This window comes from Oncorhynchus gorbuscha, linkage group LG02 (assembly GCF_021184085.1).
Source record: "Oncorhynchus gorbuscha isolate QuinsamMale2020 ecotype Even-year linkage group LG02, OgorEven_v1.0, whole genome shotgun sequence".
Lineage (NCBI taxonomy): Eukaryota > Metazoa > Chordata > Actinopteri > Salmoniformes > Salmonidae > Oncorhynchus > Oncorhynchus gorbuscha.
Genome location: NC_060174.1, coordinates 10,490,166 through 10,507,617, shown reverse-complemented (window position 1 = coordinate 10,507,617; position 17,452 = coordinate 10,490,166). Strand labels below are relative to the sequence as shown.

General features: G+C 42.2%; 1 long non-coding RNA gene across 1 annotated transcript; it reads right to left on the bottom strand.

Moving 5' to 3' along the window:
- Window positions 1-1,402: 1,402 nt before the first annotated feature.
- Window positions 1,403-4,399, bottom strand: LOC123991144. Its single transcript, XR_006830759.1, has 3 exons — window positions 4,353-4,399; window positions 1,821-1,896; window positions 1,403-1,590 (listed from the first exon to the last, which is right to left on the bottom strand). It is a non-coding gene; the product is annotated as an uncharacterized LOC123991144 (long non-coding RNA).
- Between the last annotated feature and the right edge of the window lie 13,053 nt (window positions 4,400-17,452).

Sequence of the window (17,452 nt, the reverse complement as noted above, 5' to 3'; positions counted from 1 at the left end):
CTATGACATCATCAACCAATTAGTAGGCAATTCCTACTCATAATTTGTTAAAATCACAGGATGCACACTGATGATGTCATTAGAATCTAGAGCTGAGCATTTAACCAACATTTTTGTTATTTTTCGTTTTTTAAACAACTAATTAACCGACGTCGGCTCAATTATTTGAATTCCATATAGTTAATTTTTTTCTTCTTCTGTAAGCTCGATGCTCAGTTTCTGTAGAGATAAATCAGATCAAGCACGAACTATGCAATGTAGTAGGGAGTTGTAGTTTCCAACAGGCCAATATTCTACATAGTTTAGCACAGAAAATATGGCAATTAATTCCCATAATCCATTGCACGCCCACTTGCTTGTCCACTCTGTGTGGAGCAGATACGGAAACCTCATTGACTGAGACGGAGAGACGAGAGAATGCATGAGAGAGATAAAAAGCAGTTGCGTTGCGAGGATTCTCTACCTGGAAATACATGATCTAAGTGATTGACAGTTGGTGTTCAGCGGTCATAAAAGTAGGTCTTATTTACTTAGAAGAACAACTAAAATAGTGATTTTGTCAGACAGGATAAGCAGCAGCTCTATAGAGATGAGTTGATGACTTGGAATGAAGTAATAAAGTCATCAAATAAATATTTTATATGAGAAAGTAAATGATGGTTGATAAGTCATAAACAGTAATGGACAGTCACTACCATCATGGGACTTACCTCATGGCCCCATTGGGCAGGTAGCTTCCACTGCCCAGACAGCCCTTAGTCAGGTAAATCTCCTTGAACTTAAGTTGTGATTCCTGCTCTTCTTCCTCTTCCTGCTCAACACAGTTGGAGGAAGGGTAGGGAGTCGGGATGCGAAAGCTATTGTAAGACTTTCGACTGCCTGGCCTCTTAGGTACACCAGCCTCAGTAAATCTCACGCGGGACTTGGTGTTAGTCTTATCGTCTAACAGACTGATGAGTGACGCTGAGAGAGATCTCTGTGACAATGGAGAGGAGGCAGCATCTTGGATGCCCAGTAGTTCGTAAAGACCTGGGATGATGATCTGCATCAGCTTGTCCGATAAAAACTGGACAATCCTCAGACACAAGCCGGCAAGCTGTTGTTTTGTCAGCTGTATTCCAGAAACAGAATAAGTGTTTTAAAATGTTGCATAGTGTGTCTTTCAAAAGCTTATGAACAAGGTTAAACATTAGGCAGAGTTTTCATGGTAATCTAATTAAATTGTCAGTAACATGATCTTACCGGGTCAAACATGCCCTCACGAATCCCCTCCATTGCCTGAAAACAATATTGTTATAAATGTTGTCATATAAATTTAATTATTTGTGAAAGTTATTTTTTGTGTCATTGTTTTGGCAAAATTGCAATGTGACAACTTTTCTAGCACTGAACATTTTTTCCCGATTGATCAGTTTCTAATTTGATCCTATTTCCTTGAAGGTGTGATAGTACCAAAGAAAACAGAACATACTTCTCAGTTAGGTTTTGAAGGAAGTCCATAAGTGTCAGATGTTCTACATTGTTGAGCTTCCCCTCTTCTGTGGTTTCCATCACTGAGGTTGCTCTGCTCCTGGTAGAATTGCTCTGCTCCTGGTAGAAATGTAATTATATTGCAAATAATCAAACTTAATATACAACAAATATCATACTGAAATAATTATTAACTGTTAACGGAGTGGAGGAGCATTGGCAACGTTGGGCCAATTAAACAACTGCAACACAACAGAGATGGTTGTGGTACGTCAACATTGCCAATGATAGCATCACTATAACATTTTATTGGATTAATGTTGTAATATGAAATGACAAGGTCAACTTACCATCTCATTGACAGCTTCAGAGGTCAGGTGGTCATCCACCACACAGACAGGCAGGTCTAGAGACTGGGACAAGGCTCTATGGTCATAACCAGGAGAGAATGGAAACATCAGAGCATTCCCAATGGCAGAATCTAACCACTGTCTTCATGTCAAAGACTCACTCATTTGCTTTGTCAAACCTACCCCTTAGAATGACTTTGATATTAACACTGAATATATTTTGTTATTAAGAGATCTCTCAATAATAATTCTCACAGTAGCATATTGGTAGTAGTCAGTGACATATTAAAGCTAAGCAGGGCTGGGTGTCGTTAAAACCCTGGATGGGGTTCGATCCCGGGCTGAGGTGCTGCCTATTGTTTTTTTCTGAAAGTGTATATAATTTTGAAAATCTGACATGGTTTCAAAGGTACAAATTCAACCTATTTTATAACAAGGTTTGGCTATGCTGAATTTAGTTTACAATGATGACATCATCCTGTGGTTGAAATTTCACCCTCATAACAACAATTAGGCCTATATCCCATTATATCCACTATTTTCCCCACACACACACACACACACTTTATATTTTACCAATATATTTGCAGCCCACCAGCCCTAAAGCATGAACATGTTTTTTTGCTAGAAAATGTGGATTAAGAGAAGAAAAATGATCCATTTCTCTAGTTTCATCTAAATGGAAGGGCAACATGACATTGACAAACCTTGTCATATCTGCTTTCACCGGGATTTAAAAACCCAGGCTTTCCTAAAATGTTTACCTCAGCCAGTCTAGAACCCAGGTGTGTCTGCAAAACACATGCACTTCTCCATAAGGTTCATGGCTTGCCTATTGTTTTATCGCAGTACAAGAGGGGCAACTGGATTCAGGATTAAACACAAGCAGTCTTGAAGGTATATCTTATTACAGTCTATCGGCAAATAGCCCACCCATTTTTACCTACCTCATCCCCATACTGTTTTTATTTATTTACTTTTCTGCTCTTTTGCACACCAATATCTCTACCTGTACATGACCATCTGATCATTTATCACTCCAGTGTTAATCTGCAAAATTGTAATTATTCACCTACCTCACGCCTTTTGCACACAGTGTATATAGACTCCCATTTTTTCCCCCTACTGTGTTATTGACTTGTTAATTGTTTACTCCACGTGTAACTCTGTGTTGTCTGCTCACACTGCTATGCTTTATCTTGGCCAGGTCGCAGTTGCAAATGAGAACTTGTTCTCAACTAGCCTACCTGGTTAAATAAAGGTGTTCTCAACTAGCCTACCTGGTTAAATAAAGGTGTTCTCAACTAGCTTATCTGGTTAAATAAAGGTGTTCTCAACTAGCCTACATGGTTAAATAAAGGTGTTCTCAACTAGCCTACATGGTTAAATAAAGGTGTTCTCAACTAGCCTACATGGTTAAATAAAGGTGTTCTCAACTAGCCTACATGGTTAAATAAAGGTGTTCTCAACTAGCCTACATGGTTAAATAAAAGTGTTCTCAACTAGCCTACATGGTTAAATAAAGGTGTTCTCAACTAGCCTACATGGTTAAATAAAGGTGGAAAAAATAATAATAATAAATCAAATAAAAAGTTTAGGCCTACCTTATTATTTTCTTCCATCTGGCAATATAATTTTAAGGAATTAAATCTGTTTTGTTGCTAGTATTATTAGTAACTGTAGGAAAATACAGCTGTAGAGTACAAGAATCAGCTACTTTCTGAAGGGAAGCCAAGCTCATAAACAATTTAGAACCTACAGACAATTAAGACAAAATTGGAACGCAAAGAATGTGTCACAAACGCCTTGTGGTCACATGTTATTTTAGGGCGTGGCTCCGCATTCGTTACCGGTTCTCTTATTTCTGTTTCCCGGTATCCCGTTATTGTGATTAATACTTTTCTCATGCCGAAACCGTAGTAGATACATACCGGTAGTTAAATGTCAAAAGTTATGATATTCGCAATGTCATTAAACAACATAAATAGCTACTAATGTTTCGAAACATGATTTTGTCATCAGTTTAGTACCATTTGTTTGATTTTGTGGACCAACGACTAAACTGTATCTATGTTAGCTAGTTGCTAGCGACGCTAGTCAGCATAGGCTGCTACATGATAAATAGTTCGCATTAGCGAATTAGCTACCTAGCTAGCCAGCCTAACAAGCTGTCAAATCCAGTGGAAACCGATGCAACCCTGCTGCCAAATAAGGGCCAGCTCGATGACCCGTGGTAACAGTGAGGTCCCCATGAGTTGCAAGGCTTTAATAAGTGCTATCGTGCAGAAAAAGCGAATAAAATACTGGTTGATGAGCTGGCTAAGTTAGCTAGAAAGACGGATATGACCGTTAACAGCGTGCATGCACAAATGCATGACGACACATTGAATATAAGTGAAGCAGGAATACAGAACGAGATCGCCCCACCAAGCCAGATAGTAGAGGGGTGCAACAACGCCGGTACAAGGAGGCATAGCTTATACAATTATATTTTGTCCGGGTCAATGACTATCCTTGTTGAATAATAAATACCTGCGTCAAATATATGGCATCGCATGCTAGTACAAAGATAGCTTGCATGGATTTTATTTTATAATCCGGTGACCACTAGATGTCCTCGTACACACACATTTTAGATCAAATATACTTGATTTTTCATCAGTACTGTGAATGACAAGCCCACCGAATCTTGTTTAATAATCTTTATACTCAGCAGGTAGAGGCCTGGGTACTTCAAATCAGTGCTTAATTTGAGCCGGATCATGCCAGAACAGGATCCGACACCTTTCCGTTCTGGACTGCTTTGTTCCGGAACCTATTTGGCCGAATCCGGTACCTCTCGTGCCATGAAAAGTTATTTTCACCTTTTGCTATGTAACAATTATAATAAAAGCGATCAAAGTTCATTCGAGTTGCCTCTTCGTCAATTATCCTGCCCCCTCATCTCTCCAGAGTTGCACTTCATCATTTGTTTCCTTATAGAATCATAGCTGCATGAAGGGTTCTGGAGGAATTTTCTAAAGTTACGGAATTATTGCTGTCTGTTCAGAAATAAATTAAATCATTCAGAATAGCCTAATCAGTCATGAGAAGCCCTATAAATTAGCTACAGAGGACCAATAGCTTTTTTTTTTTTAAATAGCCAAGCTGTGGATTGTAGCCCAATAACAAAGAATAGCCTACAGTCGGGAACGCGAGGCAAATCTGTCAGTGAAAATACAGCACGCAGACATAACAGGCCTTTTGCAATATTTTAAATCCAATAGAGTGAAAACACAGATTGAAAAGCAATGACTCTTGGCTGAAAAGATAAGACTATGCTGTAGACTACCAAAATATTTTATCAACTCCCAAATATTGTTTTACAAAACAGAGAGAGAGAGAGAGAGAGAGATGGGCTTTTGACACGAGCGCATCGACAATCTCCAGCGAGTGAGCTGCGCATCATTGGGTGAGTCACTGAAACTGGAAAATATTTTTAGGACTAATTTCCTCCTCATATTGTAGCCTACTATATGTTTCTCCACAAATCTACGCCTATAGGCTATTGATGGATTCAAGACAAGGTCGTTTTTATTGATCTCAGATACTAAATTTGTCAGCGTCAAAGTAGCCTGCCATTTCGATCATTTGTGCGGATTAAAAAACAGATAATGCCAAAGTCTCCAGTCATGTAAAAGGATGTAGAATTGCACGAAATGCGTTTTTAAAAAGGCCAACACTTTCCCGGACCCTAGGCTACTAAAAATGTTCCCCATGTGTTCACCTTCTGTAAATGGCTCTACTCTACTGCTCTACCCAAATGTGATGATATGCGTTCAATGCTCTATTATAAAAGGTTATCTTTTTTCTCATGAGTTCTGGTACCACAGAACCCCCCCTCTAGCACTCACTTTTGTTCGGGCACCTCCCAATTTACAAATTAAGCTCTGCTTCAGATTTTTATTTTACAAGGCAAGTCAGTTAAGAACAAATTCTTATTTTCAAAAAGGCCAAGGAACAGTGGGTTAACTGCCTGTTCAGGGGCAGAATGACAGGTTTGTACCCTGTCAGTTCAGGGATTTGAACTTGCAGCCTTTCGGTTACTAGTCCAACTCTAACCACTAGGCTACTTGTCTTCATGAAGGCTTTCCTGTGAGTCTGGTTGCATCCCCACTCAAAAAGACAATGAGAAGTGTGTTTAATTCCCAATGTGTTTTCACTATGCGTTCAACCATCTAAAAGCACAACCAAATTCCATTGGAAAAACTGTCTGATTTCTGGTTTATCTGTCATCTAAATGTGTTTTCACAGCACTTTGGACCATTTAAAAGCACAACAAAGTTCAAATGGGAATACAATGTCAGACATTTAGTAATTATACAACTACTGAAATGTTTTATCAATGTGCTTTATCTAATAGCACAACCAAATGACCTGGATTGTAGTTGAGATTACATTAAAAGAGCATGGTGCAAGTGATCAATGCTGTTTGAGATTCTGCACAGATTATTATAGCAATTGGGAAGATCTCCACAGATCTGTGACCTTAGAATGCTATTTTTTTGTTCCTTGTTTTTTCACCTTTTATTTAATCAGGTCGGCCAGTTGAGAACAAGTTCTCTTTTACAACTGCGACCTGGCAAAGATTAAGGAAAGCAGTGCGACCAAAAACAACAACAGAGTTACACACGTCACTACCTTGAACATGCACGCTTTGTCAAAATGTGGCGCTTATTTTAAGGTTGAATAAATACGGTTCCATTAGTTTGTAAGGTACACTGAACTTTAGGCTATCTACTGTATTACTAAAGTAACATTGAATTGTGTTTGGTTGACAACGAAACCAAATATCACCATTTTGAAGCAGACGTATCTTCTGATTGGATAGTTCCTTCTGTGCCACTGATTTAGTCTGGCTTTAATTCCAGTTTGTCGAAAAATGAAAAATGTATATGTTAGATTCACATCTCCATCTCAACCAGAAATCTAAGTTAAAGAATAGGTCTACATTTAATCAAATCAAACTTTAAATCCACTTTAAATAAAGTTTGACTCAATTTAGTCCTATTCTTTAACTTAGATTTTTGGTTGAGATGGAGACGTGAATCCAAAATGTGAATGATTAACTTGGAAGATTAAATTTGAAATCAACCAACGCTTGAGACACTAGGCCCATACTGTATGCCTTGTCTATTAGTTGAACTCTGGGTTGAATTGAAACAATAGCTGTTACATCTCATTTGCTTTGTCAAACCTACCCCTTGGAATGACTTTGATATTAACACTGAATATATTTTGTTATTAAGAGATCTCTCAATAATAATTCTCACAATAGCATATTGGTAGTAGTCAGTGACATATTAAAGCTAAGCAGGGCTGGGTGTAGTTAAAACCCTGGATGGGGTTCGATCCCGGGCTGAGGTGCTGCCCAGCCTATTGTTTTTTTCTGAAAGTGTATATAATGTTGAAAATCTGACATTTTTTCAAAGGTACAAATTCAACCTATTTTATACAAGGTTTGGCTGTGCTAATTTTGATTACAATGATGACATCATCCTGTGGTTGAAATTTCACCCTCAAAACAACAGATTATGTTGATGATTCAATGTATTTTCCAAGAAGATTCCATGTCACAATACATTGACAAATTACGTTGAAACAACGTTGATTCAACCAGTTTGTGCCCAGTGGGATGCCTGCGCTGTAACGTGTTAGAAGATAACACTTACCACGGGTACAGGGTCAACTGTTCTTTCACCCCCCCCTAATGGGTCATCTGATCCTAAACCTGTGGTTTAAGACAACCGATACCTTGAGCAGATTAAAAATACAAATGGACCAGAAACATGCTAATTTTGAAACAAACCTATTGTATATGAAGATGCTTGTGTTTCCAACTACCCAAAGTTAGTAAACATCCAGAATTTAGAGGATGAAGACAGTGTAGGCCTATACCCCATCTTATCCACGCCCCCCCCCCCCCCCCCCCCCCCCCCCCACACACACACACACACTTTACATTTGACCAATATTTATGGAGCCACCAGCCCTAAAGCATGAACATGTTTTTTTCATAGAAAATGTGGATTAAGAGAAGAAAAATGATCCTTCTCGCTAGTTTCATCTAAATAGAAGGGCAACATGACATTCACAAACTTTGTCATATCTGCTTTCACTGGGATTTAAGAACCCAGGCTTTCCTAAAATGTTTACCTCAGCCAGTTTAGAACTCAGGTGTGTCTACAAAACACATGTACTCCTCCATAAGGTTCATGGGTTCCCTATTGTTTTATCCCAGTACAAGAGGGGCAACTGGATTCAGGATTAAACACAAGCAGTCTTTAAGGTATATCTTATTACAGTTTAGGCCTACCTTATTATTTTCTTCCATCTGGCAATATCATTTTAAGGAATGAAATCTGTTTTTTTGCTAGTATTATTAGTAAATGCAGGAAAATACAGCTGTAAAGTACAAGAATCAGCTACTTTCTGAAGGGAAGCCAAGCTCATAAACAATTTAGAACCTTCAGACAATTATGACAAAATTGGAACGCAAAGAATGTGTCACAAACGCCTTGTTGTTATTACATGTTATTTTAGGGCGTGGCTCCGCATTCGTTACCGGGTGTCTTATTTCTGTTTCCCGGTATCCCGTTATTGTGATTAATACTTTTCTCATGCCGAAGCCGTATTAGATACATACCGGTAGTTAAATGTCGAAAGTTATGATATTCGCAATGTCATTAAACAACATAAATAGCTACTAATGTTTCGAAACATGATTTTGTCATCAGTTTAGTACCATTTGTTTGATTTTGTGGACCAACGACTAAACTGTATCTATGTTAGCTAGTTGCTAGCGACGCTAGTCAGCATAGGCTGCTACATGATAAATAGTTCGCATTAGCGAATTAGCTACCTAGCTAGCCAGCCTAACAAGCTGTCATATCCAGTGGAAACCGATGCAACCCTGCTGCCAAATAAGGGCCAGCTCGATGACCCGTGGTAACAGTGAGGTCCCCATGAGTTGTAAGGCTTTAATACGTGCTATCGTGCAGAAAAAGCGAATAAAATATTGGTTGATGAGCTAGCTAAGTTAGCTAGAAAGACGGATATGACCGTAAACAGCGTGCATGCACAAATGCATGACGACACATTGAATATAAGTGAAGCAGGAATACATTTACATTTACATTTAAGTCATTTAGCAGACGCTCTTATCCAGAGCGACTTACAAATTGGTGCATTCACCTTATGACATCCAGTGGGACAGTCACTTAACAATAGTGCATCTAAAACTTAGGGGGGGTGGGGTGAGAGGGATTACTTAACCTATCCTAGGTATTCCTTAAAGAGGTGGGGTTTCAGGTGTCTCCGGAAGGTGGTGATTGACTCCGCTGTCCTGGCGTCGTGAGGGAGTTTGTTCCACCATTGGGGGCCAGGGCAGCGAACAGTTTTGACTGGGCTGAGCGGGAGCTGTACTTCCTCAGTGGTAGGGAGGCGAGCAGGCCAGAGGTGGATGAACGCAGTGCCCTTGTTTGGGTGTAGGGCCTGATCAGAGCCTGGAGGTACTGAGGTGCCGTTCCCCTCACAGCTCCGTAGGCAAGCACCATGGTCTTGTAGCGGATGCGAGCTTCAACTGGAAGCCAGTGGAGAGAACGGAGGAGCGGGGTGACGTGAGAGAACTTGGGAAGGTTGAACACCAGACGGGCTGCGGCGTTCTGGATGAGTTGAAGGGGTTTAATGGCACAGGCAGGGAGCCCAGCCAACAGCGAGTTGCAGTAATCCAGACGGGAGATGACAAGTGCCTGGATTAGGACCTGCGCCGCTTCCTGTGTGAGGCAGGGTCGTACTCTGCGGATGTTGTAGAGCATGAACCTACAGGAACGGGCCACCGCCTTGATGTTAGTTGAGAACGACAGGGTGTTGTCCAGGATCACGCCAAGGTTCTTGGTGCTCTGGGAGAAGGACACAATGGAGTTGTCAACCGTGATGGCGAGATCATGGAACGGGCAGTCCTTCCCGGGAGGAAGAGCAGCTCCGTCTTGCCGAGGTTCAGCTTGAGGTGGTGATCCGTCATCCACACTGATATGTCTGCCAGACATGCAGAGATGCGATTCGCCACCTGGTCATCAGAAGGGGGAAAGGAGAAGATTAATTGTGTGTCGTCTGCATAGCAATGATAAGAGAGACCATGTGAGGTTATGACAGAGCCAAGTGACTTGGTGTATAGCGAGAATAGGAGAGGGCCAAGAACAGAGCCCTGGGGGACACCAGTGGTGAGAGCGCGTGGTGAGGAGACAGATTCTCGCCACGCCACCTGGTAGGAGCGACCTGTCAGGTAGGACGCAATCCAAGCGTGGGCCGCGCCGGAGATGCCCAACTCGGAGAGGGTGGAGAGGAGGATCTGATGGTTCACAGTATCGAAGGCAGCCGATAGATCTAGAAGGATGAGAGCAGAGGAGAGAGAGTTAGCTTTAGCAGTGCGGAGCGCCTCCGTGATACAGAGGAGAGCAGTCTCAGTTGAATGACTAGTCTTGAAACCTGACTGATTTGGATCAAGAAGGTCATTCAGAGAGAGATAGCGGGAGAGCTGGCCAAGGACGGCACGTTCAAGAGTTTTGGAGAGAAAAGAAAGAAGGGATACTGGTCTGTAATTGTTGACATCGGAGGGATCGAGTGTAGGTTTTTTCAGAAGGGGTGCAACTCTCGCTCTCTTGAAGACGGAAGGGACGTAGCCAACGGTCAGGGATGAGTTGATGAGCGAGGTGAGGTAAGGGAGAAGGTCTCCGGAAATGGTCTGGAGAAGAGAGGAGGGGATAGGGTCAAGCGGGCAGGTTGTTGGGCGGCCGGCCGTCACAAGACGCGAGATTTCATCTGGAGAGAGAGGGGGAGAAAGAGGTCAGAGCACAGGGTAGGGCAGTGTGAGCAGAACCAGCGGTGTCGTTTGACTTAGCAAACGAGGATCGGATGTCGTCGACCTTCTTTTCAAAATGGTTGACGAAGTCATCTGCAGAGAGGGAGGAGGGGGGAGGGGGCGGAGGATTCAGGAGGGAGGAGAAGGTGGCAAAGAGCTTCCTAGGGTTAGAGGCAGAAGCTTGGAATTTAGCGTGGTAGAAAGTGGCTTTAGCAGCAGAGACAGAGGAGGAAAATGTAGAGAGGAGGGAGTGAAAGGATGCCAGGTCCGCAGGGAGGCGAGTTTTCCTCCATTTCCGCTCGGCTGCCCGGAGCCCTGTTCTGTGAGCTCGCAATGAGTCATCGAGCCACGGAGCGGGAGGGGAGGACCGAGCCGGCCTGGAGGATAGGGGACATAGAGAGTCAAGGGATGCAGAGAGGGAGGAGAGGAGGGTTGAGGAGGCAGAATCAGGAGATAGGTGGGAGAAGGTTTGAGCGGAGGGAAGAGATGATAGGATGGAAGAGGAGAGAGTAGCGGGGGAGAGAGAGCGAAGGTTGGGACGGCGCGATACCATCCGAGTAGGGGCAGTGTGGGAGGTGTTGGATGAGAGCGAGAGGGAAAAGGATACAAGGCAGTGGTCGGAGACTTGGAGGGGAGTTGCAATGAGGTTAGTGGAAGAACAGCATCTAGTAAAGATGAGGTCGAGCGTATTGCCTGCCTTGTGAGTAGGGGGGGAAGGTGAGAGGGTGAGGTCAAAAGAGGAGAGGAGTGGAAAGAAGGAGGCAGAGAGGAAAGAGTCAAAGGTAGACGTGGGGAGGTTAAAGTCGCCCAGAACTGTGAGAGGTGAGCCGAATACAGAACGAGATCGCCCCACCAAGCCAGATAGTAGAGGGGTGCAACAACGCCGGTACAAGGAGGCATAGCTTATACAATTATATTTTGTCCGGGTCAATGACTATCCTTGTTGAATAATAAATACCTGCGTCAAATATATGGCATCGCATGCTAGTACAAAGATAGCTTGCATGGATTTTATTTTATAATCCGGTGACCACTAGATGTCCTCATACACACACATTTTAGATCAAATATACTTGATTTTTCATCAGTACTGTGAATGACAAGCCCACTGAATCTTGTTTAATAATCTTTATACTCAGCAGGTAGAGGCCTGGGTACTTCAAATCAGTGCTTAATTTGAGCCGGATCATGCCAGAACAGGATCCGACACCTTTCCGTTCTGGACTGCTTTGTTCCGGAACCTATTTGGCCGAATCCGGTACCTCTCGTGCCATGAATTTTTTTTTTCACCTTTTGCTATGTAACAATTATAATAAAAGCGATCAAAGTTCATTCGAGTTGCCTCTTCGTCAATTATCCTGCCCCCTCATCTCTCCAGAGTTACACTTCATCATTTGTTTCCTTATAGAATCATAGCTGCATGAAGGGTTCTGGAGGAATTTTCTAAAGTTACGGAATTATTGCTGTCTGTTCAGAAATAAATTAAATCATTCAGAATAGCCTAATCAGTCATGAGAAGCCCTATAAATTAGCTACAGAGGACCAATAGTTTTTTTTTTTAAATAGCCAAGCTGCGGATTGTAGCCCAATAACAAAGAATAGCCTACAGTCGGGAACGCGAGGCAAATCTGTCAGTGAAAATACAGCACGCAGACAAAACAGGCCTTTTGCAATATTTTAAATCCAATAGAGGGAAAACACAGATTGAAAAGCAATGACTCTTGGCTGAAAAGATAAGACTATGCTGTAGACTACCAAAATATTTTATCAACTCCCAAATATTGTTTTACAAAACAGAGAGAGAGAGAGAGATGGGCTTTTGACACGAGCGCATCGACAATCTCCAGCGAGTGAGCTGCGCATCATTGGGTGAGTCACTGAAACTGGAAAATATTTTTAGGACTAATTTGCTCCTCATATTGTAGCCTACTATATGTTTCTCCACAAATCTACGCCTATAGGCTATTGATGGATTCAAGACAAGATCGTTTTTATTGATCTCAGATACTAAATTTGTCAGCGTCAAAGTAGCCTGCCATTTCGATCATTTGTGCGGATTAAAAAACAGATAATGCCAAAGTCTCCAGTCATGTAAAAGGATGTAGAATTGCACGAAATGCGGTTTTAAAAAGGCCAACACTTTCCCGGACCCTAGGCTACTAAAAATGTTCCCCATGTGTTCACCTTCTGTAAATGGCTCTACTCTACTGCTCTACCCAAATGTGATGATATGCGTTCAATGCTCTATTATAAAAGGTTATCTTTTTTCTCATGAGTTCTGGTACCACAGAACCCCCCCTCTAGCACTCACTTTTGTTCGGGCACCTCCCAATTTACAAATTAAGATCTGCTTCAGATTTTTATTTTACAAGGCAAGTCAGTTAAGAACAAATTCTTATTTTCAAAAAGGCCAAGGAACAGTGGGTTAACTGCCTGTTCAGGGGCAGAATGACAGGTTTGTACCCTGTCAGTTCAGGGATTTGAACTTGCAGCCTTTCGGTTACTAGTCCAACTCTAACCACTAGGCTACTTGTCTTCATGAAGGCTTTCCTGTGAGTCTGGTTGCATCCCCCACTCAAAAAGACAATGAGAAGTGTGTTTAATTCCCAATGTGTTTTCACTATGCGTTCAACCATCTAAAAGCACAACCAAATTCCATTGGAAAAACTGTCTGATTTCTGGTTTATCTGTCATCTAAATGTGTTTTCACAGCACTTTGGACCATTTAAAAGCACAACAAAGTTCAAATGGGAATACAATGTCAGACATTTAGTAATTATACAACTACTGAAATGTTTTATCAATGTGCTTTATCTAATAGCACAACCAAATGACCTGGATTGTAGTTGAGATTACATTAAAAGAGCATGGTGCAAGTGATCAATGCTGTTTGAGATTCTGCACAGATTATTATAGCAATTGGGAAGATCTCCACAGATCTGTGACCTTAGAATGCTATTTTTTTGTTCCTTGTTTTTCACCTTTTATTTAATCAGGTCGGCCAGTTGAGAACAAGTTCTCTTTTACAACTGCGACCTGGCAAAGATTAAGGAAAGCAGTGCGACCAAAAACAACAACAGAGTTACACACGTCACTACCTTGAACATGCACGCTTTGTCAAAATGTGGCGCTTATTTTAAAGTTGAATAAATACGGTTCCATTAGTTTGTAAGGTACACTGAACTTTAGGCTATCTACTGTATTACTAAAGTAACATTGAATTGTGTTTGGTTGACAACGAAACCAAATATCACCATTTTGAAGCAGACGTATCTTCTGATTGGATAGTTCCTTCTGTGCCACTGATTTAGTCTGGCTTTAATTCCAGTTTGTCGAAAAATGAAAAATGTATGTTAGATTCACATCTCCATCTCAACCAGAAATCTAAGTTAAAGAATAGGTCTACATTTAATCAAATCAAACTTTAAATCCACTTTAAATAAAGTTTGACTCAATTTAGTCCTATTCTTTAACTTAGATTTTTGGTTGAGATGGAGACGTGAATCAAAATGTGAATGATTAACTTGGAAGATTAAATTTGAAATCAACCAACGCTTGAGACACTAGGCCCATACTGTATGCCTTGTCTATTAGTTGAACTCTGGGTTGAATTGAAACAATAGCTGTTACATCTCATTTGCTTTGTCAAACCTACCCCTTGGAATGACTTTGATATTAACACTGAATATATTTTGTTATTAAGAGATCTCTCAATAATAATTCTCACAATAGCATATTGGTAGTAGTCAGTGACATATTAAAGCTAAGCAGGGCTGGGTGTAGTTAAAACCCTGGATGGGGTTCGATCCGGGCTGAGGTGCTGCCCAGCCTATTGTTTTTTCTGAAAGTGTATATAATGTTGAAAATCTGACATTTTTTCAAAGGTATAAATTCAACCTATTTTATAAAAGGTTTGGCTGTGCTAATTTTGATTACAATGATGACATCATCCTGTGGTTGAAATTTCACCCTCAAAACAACAGATTATGTTGATGATTCAATGTATTTTCCAAGAAGATTCCATGTCACAATACATTGACAAATTACGTTGAAACAACGTTGATTCAACCAGTTTGTGCCCAGTGGGATGCCTGCGCTGTAACGTGTTAGAAGATAACACTTACCACGGGTACAGGGTCAACTGTTCTTTCACCCCCCTAATGGGTCATCTGATCCTAAACCTGTGGTTTAAGACAACCGATACCTTGAGCAGATTAAAAATACAAATGGACCAGAAACATGCTAATTTTGAAACAAACCTATTGTATATGAAGATGCTTGTGTTTCCAACTACCCAAAGTTAGTAAACATCCAGAGTTTAGAGGATGAAGACAGTGTAGGCCTATACCCCATCTTATCCACGCCCCCCCCCCCACACACACACACACACACTTTACATTTGACCAATATTTATGGGGCCACCAGCCCTAAAGCATGAACATGTTTTTTTCATAGAAAATGTGGATTAAGAGAAGAAAAATGATCCTTCTCGCTAGTTTCATCTAAATAGAAGGGCAACATGACATTGACAAACCTTGTCATATCTGCTTTCACTGGGATTTAAGAACCCAGGCTTTCCTAAAATGTTTACCTCAGCCAGTTTAGAACTCAGGTGTGTCTACAAAACACATGTACTCCTCCATAAGGTTCATGGGTTCCCTATTGTTTTATCCCAGTACAAGAGGGGCAACTGGATTCAGGATTAAACACAAGCAGTCTTTAAGGTATATCTTCTCAAGTCTCTCCATCAAAATCCTGTACTACTTTGTCGGTCCATCTACGCTGGACCGGTTCGGGTGCTACATGTAGTGCCTTGATAGACTCTGGGGCTGAGGGTTGTTTCATGGACGAAGCATGGGTTCGGAAACATGACATTCCTTTCAGAGAGTTAGAGAAGCCTACGCCCATGTTCGCCTTAGATGGTAGTCATCTTCCCAGTATCAGATTTGAGACACTACCTTTAACCCTCACAGTATCTGGTAACCACAGTGAGACTATTTCTTTTTTGATTTTTCGTTCACCGTTTACACCTGTTGTTTTGGGTCATCCCTGGCTAGTATGTCATAATCCTTCTATTAATTGGTCTAGTAATTCTATCCTATCCTGGAACGTTTCTTGTCATGTGAAGTGTTTAATGTCTGCCATCCCTCCCGTTTCTTCTGTCCCTACTTCTCAGGAGGAACCTGGCGATTTGACAGGAGTGCCGGAGGAATATCATGATCTGCGCACGGTCTTCAGTCGGTCCCGAGCCAACTCCCTTCCTCCTCACCGGTCGTATGATTGTAGTATTGATCTCCTTCCGGGGACCACTCCTCCTCGGGGTAGACTATACTCTCTGTCGGCTCCCGAACGTAAGGCTCTCGAGGATTATTTGTCTGTGTCTCTTGACGCCGGTACCATAGTGCCTTCTTCCTCTCCGGCCGGGGCGGGGTTCTTTTTGTTAAGAAGAAGGACGGTACTCTGCGCCCTGCGTGGATTATCGAGGGCTGAATGACATAACGGTTAAGAATCGTTATCCGCTTCCCCTTATGTCATCAGCCTTCGAGATTCTGCAGGGAGCCAGGTGCTTTACTAAGTTGGACCTTCGTAACGCTTACCATCTCGTGCGCATCAGAGAGGGGGACGAGTGGAAAACGGCGTTTAACACTCCGTTAGGGCATTTTGAGTACCGGGTTCTGCCGTTTGGTCTCGCCAATGCGCCAGCTGTTTTTCAGGCATTAGTTAATGATGTTCTGAGAGACATGCTGAACATCTTTGTTTTTGTCTATCTTGACGATATCCTGATTTTTTCTCCGTCACTCGAGATTCATGTTCAGCACGTTCGACGTGTTCTACAGCGCCTTTAGAGAATTGTCTCTACGTAAAGGCTGAGAAGTGCTCTTTTCATGTCTCCTCCGTTACTTTTCTCGGTTCCGTTATTTCCGCTGAAGGCATTCAGATGGATTCCGCTAAGGTCCAAGCTGTCAGTGATTGGCCCGCTCCAAGGTCACGTGTCGAGTTGCAGCGCTTTTTAGGTTTCGCTAATTTCTATCGGCGTTTCATTCGTAATTTCGGTCAAGTTGCTGCCCCTCTCACAGCTCTTACTTCTGTCAAGACGTGTTTTAAGTGGTCCGGTTCCGCCCAGGGAGCTTTTGATCTTCTAAAAGAACGTTTTACGTCCGCTCCTATCCTCGTTACTCCTGACGTCACTAGACAATTCATTGTCGAGGTTGACGCTTCAGAGGTAGGCGTGGGAGCCATTCTATCCCAGCGCTTCCAGTCTGACGATAAGGTTCATCCTTGCGCTTATTTTTCTCATCGCCTGTCGCCATCTGAGCGCAACTATGATGTGGGTAACCGTGAACTGCTCGCCATCCGCTTAGCCCTAGGCGAATGGCGACAGTGGTTGGAGGGGGCGACCGTTCCTTTTGTCGTTTGGACAGACCATAAGAACCTTGAGTACATCCGTTCTGCCAAACGACTTAATGCCCGTCAAGCTCGTTGGGCGTTGTTTTTCGCTCGTTTCGAGTTTGTGATTTCTTACCGTCCGGGTAGCAAGAACACCAAGCCTGATGCCTTATCCCGTCTGTTTAGTTCTTCTGTGGCTTCTACTGATCCCGAGGGGATTCTTCCTTATGGGCGTGTTGTCGGGTTAACAGTCTGGGGAATTGAAAGACAGGTTAAGCAAGCACTCACGCACACTGCGCCGCCGCGCGCTTGTCCTAGTAACCTCCTTTCGTTCCTGTTTCCACTG